Source organism: Muscardinus avellanarius (genome assembly GCF_963383645.1).
Source record: "Muscardinus avellanarius genome assembly, chromosome: X".
Lineage (NCBI taxonomy): Eukaryota > Metazoa > Chordata > Mammalia > Rodentia > Gliridae > Muscardinus > Muscardinus avellanarius.
Window position 1 is genome coordinate 107,411,965 of NC_137792.1, and position 13,750 is coordinate 107,425,714.

The window sequence follows — 13,750 nt, forward strand, 5'->3', positions numbered from 1 at the left end:
CTCCACACCTGGGTTCCAATAAGTATTTTTGTCACATTTGGTTCTTTTACCTCTATGAAAATCACTGACACTAACGATGTCAGACAGTCATGCTGATCTAATTTCTAAACTTAAATAATTTTCAGTCCTCACTGTTATCCTTCATCTAGACAATGAAACTAAAACACAGAGAAAGCCTAACACCCTGGGTTAAATACCAAAGAAGAGAGTTAAAATTTGAATTCAAACTATCATATAATAGGTGCTTTAATTGAGCACTGTCCTAGTTGCCTTGCACATTTGATCCCTAACCTTTACAATAACACTACATAACTGGACTCTTCAAATTGTTACTCACAACACACCTAATAGAGTTTGAGAAGCTAGATACTCCCTCACACATTTTGAAGTCCACATTTGAATTTTTCATCATGCATAAATAAGTGCAAAATGTTTACTTTCTGGCATACTATAAATATTGATAGTTTGAAATGAAACTTGTATCATTCTTCTATTATTTTTGTGGTACTGGAGGTAGAACCCAGGGCTTTTCTACCTCCGGGCTATCGTCCCAAACCTATTTTTATACTTTATTTGGAAACAGGGTCTCACTAAGTTGCTGAGAGCCTCACTAAGTAGCTGAGGCTGGCTTCGAACCTGTGAGATCCTCCTGTCTCAGCCTCCCAAACTCTGGGATTACAAGCATGCGCCACCACACCCGGCCAATTATAATTCTTTTAAATATATTTCATTTTATGCCCACTATCAAACACTCAAAGCAAAATAAAATAAAAACTCTTCTTTAACCTTCAAAATTTACATTGTTCTTTTTTTCTCCTTGAAATCACATATTCATTACATTTCTCCCACAGGATTTTATCCTACCATATGTATGTCTAAACTTGAAAGTCTGTTATTGATTACCATGTTGTTCTCTGCAACAAATGTATGCCCATAAATAGATATTAAATTATTGTTATTTCCTTGTGACCATAAGGCTTCAAGTATAAAAAGAGTCTTCTGGATTGAGTTATAATTCTAATTGTTTATACAATATATAAAAACCATACAATGCTATATATTGTATTACTAATAAACATACAATTTCATTGGAAATGTATCTCCTAGTAAAATGGATAGGGGAAGGGATAGGTTTCAGGGCCTTGAATTAAAGAAGCTTCCTGGACATCAATATCTGAAACTGTCACTTTGTTTAGCTCAAAGAGTTTTTACACCCTGGGCCAAATCACTATAGTAAACTTTCCAAATTTTGACAGACATGCTTTCTTCTGAGAGTTTGGGAAAGGGAGGTAAGAAAGGAAAGCCAGAAATAAGTTCCAAAATTATTGTTTTAAAAATAGTACTAAAGAAAGTTGAAGATTTAGAAAGTGGTTCCCTTTCAGCTATGGTGACTACACAGCCCTTGTAAAGTCTTCATGTACCTTACTGTGTGATGAATATTCATATGCACACGGCCAATCTAGGAAGGTTCTATCTATCTGTCTGTCTGTCTATCTATCTATCTACCTATCTATCTACTCTGTTACTGGAGGTGTTCAACCCAGGAGTGTTCTACTTCTAAGCCATACCACCAGCCCTTTTAATTTTTATTTTTAAAAAAAGTTCTTGCTAAGTTGCTGAGAGTCTCACTAAGTTGCCCAGGCTGGCCTCAAATCTGTGATCATCCTATTTCAGCCTCCCAAGTACTGGGGTTATAGGCGTGCCCAGATTAGGCAGTTACTTTTAGGGATAATCAACTGTTCTTGCCAGAAAAAAAAGCTGCTGCTCCTTTACATGACTGTAAGCCTGCCTTGAAAGTTATTTTTTTTAATTCCAAAGACCTTACAAGGAGCCATCCACAATTTAGTCATCCTGCCGTATATCTTTAAGGTGACGTAGCGTGAACTTTGATTATAATACTAAATTCCCCACCAAGAAGTGGACCCATCTACCATGTTTTGTCTTTTGAAATGTGGTATTGCTATGTCACCCAGGCTGGTCTTGAACTCCTTGGCACAAAGGATCCTCTGGCCTCAGCCTTCCCAGTGCTGGGTTCACAAGCACAGTCCGCCATAACTGATTCCATCTACTGATATTTGAACGTACAAAGTATGAAGAAACATGATGTCTACATGTGATGACAAGTCTTTCCTCTATGAATATATATACGAGTTTCCCAATAAAAGTCCCTTGCTTTGTTTGTTGGTGAGGAGCAGGCATTGTCTTGAGAATTATTCCCAGTGTGTTCCTTGATGCAACTAATAAGCCTCTCCTCAGTCCTTTTCTCTAAGTTGTGCTCAGCTTTGTACTCACCAACAGGCTAATCCATTGTGTTTGGTCATAAATTATTAAAATCCTAACCTCCATTGGAAGGCAGAGACTCTGAGACATGATTAGGGTAAGGATGAGGGTAAATCTTCATGAAGTAGATTAGCAAGTGCCCTTACAAATGAAGCATGCGAAGTCTCCCTTGTCTTTTCTGTAATATGAGAACATAGAAAAGTCTGAGGTCTATGAACCAGAAGGCCAGCCCTCACCACACACTGAATCTGCTAGTGCCTTCATCTGAGACTTAGCCTCTAGAACTGTGAAAAATAAATTGAAAAATACATTTCTGTAATTTATAAACAATCCAGTTCAGCTGGGTGCTGAAATATAAACCTATAATTCCATTACGTGGGAGGCTGAGACAGGAGGGTTCCAGATTTCAGGCCAGCCTCAGGAACTTAATGAGACCTTCAACAACTTAGTGAGTCCCTACTTCAAAATTAAAACGGGCTGGAAGTATTTCTTGAAATTAGAACATCCCTGGGTTCCATCCCCAGTACTAAAAAAAGAGAAAGCAACCTAAATGGACTAAGACATAGCTCAAGGCCTAGATATACCCTGTGTAAAGACAACTACTATAATATCATTATCTTCATTTTATATTCAAAGAAAAATGGGCTCAAAGAGTTTCAGTAATTACACAGTCTCAGACAGTCTGTAAGGTTTAAGAGGCTCTAATAGTTAGATGGAATAGAAAGTTCTATTCCATCTATTTGCAATAGAAAGTTCTTCACACATGTGCACACACAGAGAAGCAAGGTTTATCACAATTAGACAAGGAAGCAAAAGTAATCTCAGTATGAACATTCTAGAGTGATAATAACATTACACACACCTTGATAGGTGTTTGGGTAACACAGGTGTACGCATTTGTCAAAACTTACGGATACTTAAGAGATTTGAAATTCATTCTATGTAAATTTTACATCAAAATAAAAACATAAGCATATAGGGAGCGCTATTAGTGGTATGCAATGCTGAAATGTTTAAAGGAAAAAGTACTAACATCTGCAATTTACTTTGAAATCCATAAAAGACAAGATCAATAGAAAGATAGAAAATGTCAAGATATGTGGCCAGGTGTTGTGATGCATGGCTGGAATCCCAGTACTTGGGAGGCTGACACAGGATGATAGCAGGTTGGAGGCCAGCCTGGGCAACTTAGCGTGACCCTGTTTCAAAATAAAAATCTTAAAATAGGAGTAGGGGTAGCTCAGAGATAGAATACTCCTGGGTTCAAACCCCAGTATCACACACAAAAGAAATGGCAAGATATGTGAAATGAATTCTTTCAATTCTGCTGTATGTTTAAAGATTTTCATAATAAAATCTTGGAGAAAAATCCCATTTACCCTAATTGTGTCAAGGTAGACACCAGCTTTCCTTTCCTTTCTTTTTTTTGTACTGGGGGTTGAACTCAAGGACCTTGTACCTCCAAGCTGCCCTCTCCAGCCCTTTTTATTTTATTTTAATTTTGAGACAGTCTTGATAAGTTGCTAAGGGTCTTGCTAAATTACTGAGGCTAGCTTCATACCTGTGATCCTCCTGTCTCAACCTCCCAAATACTGGTATTACAGGCAGATGTCAGCACTCCTGGCCGCACAGTGTTAATATAAGACAGTGTGTTTTCTAAATCATCACTATTTCATCTGTGATGTTACAGACAGAACATTGAACTTTTAGCAGAAAAGATATAAAGTCTAGTCTAGCTCCACTTCTCAGAAGCTCCATCACCTAAACTCTCTTCATTTGGAATAATACCTTCTTCAAAAATTTTCTAAGGGTTAAATTATAGACAATGCATGAAGAAGTGTCTAGCACATAAAAACTCCGTATTAAATGCTGGCTAAGTCTATACTTTTTATAGTTCTTTTTCTGGTGGCTAGCAGCAGAAGCAGAAAGGACTCAGATTGCTCACAGTGATAAAACATTCCTATTGATCTAACAACACAAGTGACCTCTTTTCATTGCCATCAAAGGAAGATTAAAAGTCATGATTCTGCTCAGAGGAATTTAATGTTGACTCAAAAATTCTAGGCTAGGGTGTGTAGCCCAATGGTAGAGTGCTTGCCTGGCATTCATGAGTCCCTGGGTACAATTTCTAGCATTGCAAAAAAAAAAAAAAAAAAAGTGGCCTGGCCTGCAATCTGGTTAATGAGCTACTATCTCAACTTTTCAGACATTCCTAGGACCTGAAGCATTGCATGTGGTCACTGTGTCCCCTGGGTGCTTAAGAACTAGCATTTGAAATCTTGAAGTCAATCCTTTCAGCAGACTGCTATAAGTTAGATTTACAGGATGGCCATAGCTTTGATGCTGTTGAGTTGGGTTTATCTATCTATAGTCCTGGTGGTTATCAACTTACTGTGTCTTTCTGCCCCTCATGCCTGAATCAGAACCATAACCACCCCCTTTTTGGTACTGGGGATGGAACCTGGGGACATTCGGTGTATGTGTGTGTATGTGTGTTTGTGTGTGTTTGTGATGTGTGTGTGTGAGTTACTGGGGCTTGAACCCAGGATGTTCTACTTCTAAGCTACACTCCCCATCCTTTTTTATATTTTAAGACAGGGTCTTGATAAGTCGCTGAAAACTGGCCTCAAATCTGTGATCCTCCTGTTTTAGTTTTCCCGCCACACCCACCAAGTTCAATTTAGAACAGGATCATGATCATCTTCTTAAAAACTGCAAATCACATTCACTACTTGAAAGAAACAAAGAAACCAGACTTATGGGATTTTAGGAAAGGCAATATATACATTCCTATAAAAGCCAAATGAATATCCAACGTTAATTCACTATGCTAGTTTCTGCTTCATATCTCCATGTGGGTCCACAGTTAGTTTAAAATACTTCTTGTATTATTGTATGTAAATTTAGCCCACTAAACATTTATTCCCCACATATAGAAAAAAGGAAGCCCAATATATCATGGCATACACCTGTAATCCCAGTATTTGGGAGGCTGAGACAGGAGGATCACAGGTTTGAGGACAGCCTCAGCAATTTAGGGAAGCCCTCAGTAATTTAGAGAAACTTAGTTTCAAATTAAAAATAAAATAGGAGTCGGACGTGGTGGCACACGCTTGTAATCCCAGCATTTGGGAGGCTCAGACAGGATGATCGTGGCTCACAGACAGCCTCAGCTACTTAGTAAGGACCTCTGCAACTCTGTGAGACCCTGTTTCAAAATAAAGGGTAAAAATAGGTCTCAGGTTATAGCTCGGAGGTAAATGCCCCTGTTTTCCATCCCCACCATAAATAAAATAAATAAATAAATAAATAAATAAATAAATAAATAAATAAATAAGAGCCGGACATGGTGGCACAAACTTGTAATCCTAGCATTTGGAAGGCTGAGACAGGAGGATCAAGGTTCTTGGACAGCCTCAGCTACTTAGTGAGGCACTTTGCAACTTAGTGAGACCCTGTTTCAAAATAAAGAATAAGAAGTAGGGCTAGGGGTGTAGCTCAGAGGTAGAATGCCCCTGGATTTCATCCCCAGTACTGCAAAAAATATAAAAATAAAAAATAAAAAAGTAAGTAAGGGTGAATTCGTTTGAAACACCCCCTCATGTTACCCCTGGGTAACTATCTGTAAATATCTTTGAGCTGTAACTATCTTCTGTATTTCTATCTTTTTAATAAATTCATTTATATCTTCAACAAGAAAATAAATAAATACATACATACATACATACATACATACATACATAAAAAAATAGGGCTGGGAATGTACCTCAGAAGTAGAACAGCCTAGGTCCAATCCTCAATAACACACACACACACACACACACACACACACACGCACACATATTCACGTACACACACAAAGGGATCTGAAAGGCTGGGAAGAAAAAGAAAAGGCAATTTTTCAAATTATATATTTAGTCATCAGTAATCTATTTAGTGTATTTGAAGAGTTTTATCCTATGACTGGGGTTGTAGTTCAGTGGTAGAGTGCTAGCCTATCATGCAGAAGGCCCAGAATTCAGTCACCTCACTAAAAATATTTTTATCATGAAGATATGAAATAATATTTTCTAATCTATTTGCTTCTTTTAAAGGATCCTAAAGATCTTTGTCTTGAGCCGGGCGTGGTAGTGCACGCTTGTAATCCCTACGCTTGGGAGGCGGAGACAGGAGGATCCTGCAGGTTCGAAGCCAGCCTCCCTGGCTTAAGTGACCCCATTTCCAAATAAAAATATAAAATAGGTCTTGGAGTGTAGGCCAGAGGTAGAAGGGTTCCCAGGAACCCCTGTACCATCAAAAAAAAAAAAAAAAAAAAGATCTTCGTCCTGAAATGTTATAATCCTTCCTTCATAAGAAAGTAAAGATGAAATGGATAATAATAGGCCCCTAGCATGTTTCTCTATAACAAAAGAAACTAGAGGCCAAATAGAGGTAAGAATGGAGGGAGAGACCACAAAGACTGATGGCCTCTCTATGTCAGGCCCTTTACATAAATGACTTACTTTATTTTGCACAGCAATACTATAAGGAAGGTTCTGTTGACATCTTCGCTTTTTTCTTTTCTTTTTTTTTTTTTTTTGAAGTACTAGGGATAGAACCTACTGGCAGTCTACCTCCAACCTGTACCCCCAGCTCTATTTTTTATTCTTTATTTTGAAACAGGGTGTCACTGAGTTGTAGAGGGCCTAACTAAGTAGCTGAGGCTGTCAATGAACTCATATTCTCCTTTCTCAGCTTCCCAAATGCTGGGATTACAAGCATGCGCCACCATGCCTGCCTGAAACCTTAACTTTACATGTAAGGCAGCTGGAAGTTAGATACATTAGGCTTCTGGGCCAAGAGCACCAGAAAATAAATGATGTCCCAGAGATTTCAATCCACCTCTGAATCTGAAGCATTCCATACTGTTGCATTACAGTGTCTTTCAGTCTAACATGTCAACGTAGAAACCCCATTCTTTCCTGCCTTTGTGATTGGGTGTACTTGGAACTTTAATATGGAAAACATAGTTCAGGGTCAATTGCTGGAAACTGTAGCAAATGACTTGAAAGTATCCTAGGCTGAGTATTAACAAAGGCTTTATGGTGAGGTGTGCTGAAGGACGCTGGCAGAACTGACCCTTGTGCTACACAGAATTTCCAGATTTGCATTACATGGGACATAAAGTGCATAACTGCCCCACCACATAGCTAGCCTTGCCTCTACTTCTATCCTGACCTAAATATTTTACTACTGTTGGCACTATCCCTACTACTGTTGGCTCTAGTCTTGGCTCTGGCCGGCTTTCTGATTTGACTGGTGTTGGCTTAGTTTCTTTCCTTAGCTTAAGCCAAGATTCTAAAACATTTAGGAGCTAAAAGCAACAAATGCTTGAAGAAAGGAAAAATCTTTTTCCATGGTTCTCGGTACATACAATCTCCACTTACCTTCCCCTTCAATTTTCTGCTCACCAAGGTGTTTCTTGGTGAAAAAAAGCCATCAGAGCCCAGTGTGGTGGCACATGCTTGTAATCCCAGTCCTTGTGAGGCTGAGGCAGAAGATCGCAGTTTTGAGGATAGCCTCAGCAAGTAGTGAGACACTCATTACCTAGCAAGACCCTGTTTCCAAATAAAAATAAAAATAAAATAGGGCTGGGGGTATAGCTTGGAAGTATAATCCCCCTTGGTTAAATCTCCAATGCCACACACACACACACACAGAAAAAGAAAAAGGCCATCACTTATAAACAATATATACAATATATTAGAAGGCTGAGGCAGAAAGACCCTTGATCCCAGGAGTTCCAGATCAGGCTAGCAATATAGTGACATTCTTTCTCAAAAAATTTAACTACTTTTTTTTCTTTTTATGTGTGGTACTAAGGATTGAACTCAGGGGAATTCTATCACTGAGTTATACCCACAGCTCTACTTTGTTTTATGAACTATACCCACAGCCTTTTTTTTTTTTGAAACAGGGTCTCCTTAAGTTGTTGAGGGCCTTGCTAAATTGTTAAAGCTGACCTCAAACCTGTCATCCTCCTGTCCCTGTACTCCTCCAAAGTACTGGGATTAAAGGCATGTACTATCATGCCCACTTCCTATTTATATATTTATTTCTTTTGGTGCTAGACAATGAGCCCAGGAGTATTCTACCTCTGAGTTACACCCCAGCCCTATTTTATTTTTTACTTTGAAAGATGGTTTCTGTAAATTGCTGAAGGTCTCCCTAAATTACTGAGGCTAGCCTAGAACCTGTGATCCTCCTTTCTCAGCCTCCTAAGTACTGGGATTACAGGCATGCACTACCACACCTGAATTATTTTTATTTTGAAACAGAATCTCACTAAATTACTACATTCTGACCTCGTGCCTTAAATTTTCCTGTCTCTTGTAATAAAAATAGACTGTGGATTTTTTAAAATGTGACTGAGATAGAAAGATCACAGGTTCAAGGTCACCACAACTTAATGAGGCCCTCAACAAGTTTGCAAACCCTCTTCCCAAATAAAAAATAGAAAAAGGCTGGAGTATAGCTTAGAGGTAGAACACTGCCAGGTTCAATTCTCAGTCCTCTCTCAAATCCCCCAAAAAAGAAGGAAAAAAAAGAATAGAAAAACTAGAATCAAGTCAGGCGTGGTGGTGCAAGTTTGTAATCCCAGTACTTGAAGAGGCTGAAACAGGAGGATCACAGACTCGAGGTCAGCCTCAGCAACTTAGTGAGACCCTTTGAATCTCAGTGAGACCCTGTTTCAAAATAAAGAATAAAAAAAAGGGCTAGGGGTGTCACTCAAAGGAAGAGTGCCCCTGGGATCCATCCCCATTACCACAAAACAATAAATTGAAACTTGTGAGTCATGCCTTATAAAGTTATACAAGAATATAGGGCAAAATGTATATCATTAACTAAGTTGATCAGGAAACAATAAAAGGTAAAAAGGGCCTTAAACATGCTAGGTAATCACTCTACTTCTGAGCCACAACCCCAGACCAAACATTCAACTTTTAAATTGGGACAGAGAGCAGAAAAGAAACACAAAAGAGAAGAAAGAGTGAGGACAAGAGAAAATAACAGAACAGGGAAGAGAAAATCAACAGCGACTTACAGAATTAAACACAGACTCTTTACACATCTAAGCTAGATAGAACTTTATCAAAATAATTTCAGAAACAATATTGAGGGTATAGCTTGGTGGTAGTTCATTCACCTAGCATGTGTGAGGCCCTGGATCTCCATGACATATGCACAAAAAATGATAATAAAAACAAAATCAATTAAGATAGTAGGTAAATAAAATGCATAATAAAGAGACCATGGAGATTAAAATAATAAAAATGGACTATGAACAAATATATGCTAAGAAACATGAAAGCACCAGTGAAATGGATATAAGCTCATCGAAATATGTCAAATATCAAACATCACAAAAGGGAAGAGAAATGGGAAACCAAAGTGGTAGGCAAAGAGAGGCATTCCCTATCACAAATCTCCATGTGCATATTGTTTTACAAGTTAGTTCTATGAAGCTTATCTGGTCTTTTAAACATGTTGATTCATTAAAAACAAAGAGCAAAACTTGCTCAACTCATCTTATAAGGCACCAGTATTCTCAATTCTAAAATTATATCATAAAAATACAAGAATGGAGAAATGTAGGTTCAATTCACTAACGAGTGTAGTTTCAAAGTTATAAAAAAATTATTAGCAGGCTAGAGGTATAGCTTTATGGTAGAGACCTTGCTTAGCATGTACCAGGCCTGGGCTCCATTGTCAGCACTGCAAAAACAAATTATTCAACCCAAGAATATTAAAATCATCCATCATTAAATCTATCACATAATTTAACACATTAATAGTCAAAATGAGAAAAACCATAATGCAAATAATACATTTGGCAGTTTATAGTAACTTAGTATTTAATTCTTAGAAAATCAAAATAGAAGAAATGAACACAAAACTACAATTTGTTTTTAAAACAAACTTACAACTGGGAATGGTGGCACAGGTTTGTAATCCCAGAATTTAGGGAGCAGAGACAGGAGGATCGCGATTTGCAGACAGCCTCAGCTACTTAGTGAGGTCTTTGTAATTCAGTGAGACCCTGTTTCAAAATAAAGAATAAAAAATAGGGATGGGGTGTGGCTTGAAGATAGAATGCCCCTGGGCTTCATCTCCAGTACCACAAAATAAATAAATAAACCTTGCAAAGCATACAAACTTCTTAAAAATAACAAAAAGACAGAAAAAAATATGGATAATAAAGGGGATTAGCAACATTTAAGTTTGAAAACTCAAATGAAGGGCTGGGGATGTATCTCAAAGTATGAGATAGCATACTCCAGGCCCTGGGTTTAATCCCAGCACCACATACACACAAAAAAATGCTTCACATGAAATGGCCATGTTTTAGAATTTGCTAAAAATAACCCAATAAAAAATTTTGGTGACACCCATAAGTACTTAAATTTGGGGGCTAGGCATTGTATGCGGGCTTGTAATACCAATACTTGGAAAGGTGAGACGAGAAGATTGAAGGTTCGAGGCCAGCCTTGGCAATTTAACAAGCCTCTCAGCAATTTAGACTGTGTTTAAAAATAAAAAAACAAGCCAGACGTGGTATCACATGCCTGTAATCTCAGTACTTGGGAGGCTAAGACAGGAGGATTACAGGTTTATGGCCAGCCTCAGCAATTTATCGAGGTCCTCCACAATTTAGTGAAACTCTGTTTCAAAATTTAAAAACTAAAAAATAGTGCCAGGTAGTCTCAGGTTCAGCACTCTGAGGTATAAGGCCCCTGGGTTCAATACCTACAATAAATAAATAAATAAAGTAAATGAATGCTGGGCGTGGGAGTACATGCCTGTAATCCCAGTATTTGGGAGATTGAGACAAGAGGCTCTTAGGTCTGAGGATAGCCTCAGCAATTAGTGAGATGCTCAACAAGACCCTGTTTCAAAATAAAAATTAAAAAATAGGGCTGGGAGTGTACCTTGGAGATAGAGCTCCTGTGGATTCAATCCCCAATATCACAACAAATAAATGAATTAAAAAATGGAAGCAACACTAAGTGCCGTGTGCATGTATGCCACTACCACTCTGAACTACATTATGATGTGAAACTACAATGCACCAACAAAAGTATAAAAGTTTTGGAGCACAATTTAAAAATTTTCTCACAAAGAAAACACAAAAGTCAGATATTTTATATGAAATGTCTTTCAAACTTTAACGTAAAAGATCATTTCAATCATGGCAGTATACATCTGTAATCCCAGTGGCTAGAGTGGCTAAGGCAGGGAGTGTAACTCAGTGGTGGAACACACTTGGGTTCAATCCCCTGTACTATAAAACAACAACAACAACAAAAGTTAATGATTAAGAAAAGTAGATAAACTGTTGGAGCCAGCCTGCAAACGTACAGGTTCTGAAGTGAGACATGAGGATGAAGAGTTTTTAACTCTAACATGGGGGAGCCGCCAGACTACTATCTCTACTGGTCGACCCCTGATCGTGGGTCAATATTTCCTACGGGTCGACGACTATGCCTGGGTCAGTATTCTCTATCGAGCGGACACTCCTGGCCGACACCTACTTCTGGGCCAATATCTTTATTGCGCCGACCCCGGGTTTGTTTTTCCAGAGGTATTTATACACAGCTACAGGTCACTCAACATTCTCATGCTACCACCACCAGAATACAATAAAGACCAATACAAAACACATATTACAGATAGGCCTATCAGTACCCTCATGTCATCACCACCTGATCCTCTCTCAGACCTCTTTGAACTTTCCATAACCCCAAACCTTGTTGACTCTGGGTGAAGGACAGTCGGCTGAGTCAGAAACACTAATCTAGGGGAGAGCCTTAATGGCTCCCCACAATAAACTAAGCTACAGTAAAAGTGAAAACTTCTTCTTTTTTTTTTTTTGCAATTCTGGGAAATTGAACCCAGGGCTTTAACAAATATTAAGAAAATGTTCTACTACTGAGCTACACCCCCAGCCCTTTTATTATTTATTTTGAAACAGGTCTTGCTAAGTTAGCATGTACTGTCCTTAAGCCTGCGATCCTCTCTCAGCCTCCCAAGTATTGGGATTACAGGCATGTGCCACCTAATCCAGTTTATAATAATATTTTTCCAATGCTGGGATTTAAGAAGGGGGCCTATAGACCTACATTCCCAGCCCATAATGAATTCTTACACATCAGTAAGAGAAAGAAACAACCCAAACAGAAAAACTGGAAGAAGACATGAGTGGGCATTATATAGAGGAAATAAACATTTCTAATGAATATACAAATAAGCACTCAACCTAACCAGTAATCAAGAGAACACAAATCATTGAAAAGCTCAGTAGCAGTAACTGTAAACCCAGCTACTTAGAAATAATTTGAGGCCAGCCTGGGCAATTTAATAAGATCCTACTTTACCATTTGCCAAAAGCTGAAGCTTTGACAATACCAATTCAGGAGTGGTGTAGACTGATGTGACCTCTTAAATATGGCTGTTGGGATTGTGAATTGATATGCAAGCTTTGTAAAACAGTTTGACCTTATGTAAACTGTGCTTTGGGTACTGCTTCTAGGTAGATATAAATGCAAGCGTTAGCACATGTGTATAAGCAAATGCGTGCAAAAATGTCCAGAACAACACTGTTTATAATAGCAAAAATTGCAGATGAAACAAAAATTGACTGGATAATAAGTTGCATGAATTTTTTGCACAAATATTATACAATATTTATGTAAATATTATACATCTTTAAAAATGAATGTTATTATGGTTCTACATATTAATCAAGATGTATTTTATAATATAATGTTAAATGGAAGAAGCAAGACCCATGATAGCACATAAATGTAATCCCAGCTATGTAATCTCAACTATGGAGGTTGAGGCAGGAGTACTGAGAATTTGAGGTCAGCCTGGGCAGCATAATGAGACCCAATCTTGAATAAAAGGCAATACCAGAGACACCAGGGTTCATCTCAGTAGAAGACTGCTTGCCTATCATGCACAAAGAACTAGTATTCCATCCTCAACACTTCCAAAAGATAAATAAATAAATAAACAAATAAATAAGGACAGACAGTGGTTAACATCCACAGCAGGTAGCCCCTGGGGAAGAAATAGAGAATGGTTTTAGGGAAGAAATTCTCATGTAGATGTAAATTCTTTCTAATGTGATAATTTTCAACATGATTAAACAGCATAAATTCATTACTTAGTTAAAACATAATTTAATAAAATAAAACAAATTTCTTCAATTTATGAACATGTGTTAATGAACCATGAACCGATGATTCTGATGCATTCTATGCATCTGAAGTCCACAAAGATAGAAATTTTCAAATGTGCAAGGTGTGGTGCCGCACGCTTGTAATCCCAGTGCTTGGGAGGCTGAGAAAGAAGGATCTCACAGGTTCGAATACAGCCTCAGCAACTTACTGAGACCCTGTTTCCAAATAAAGTATAAAATAGGTCT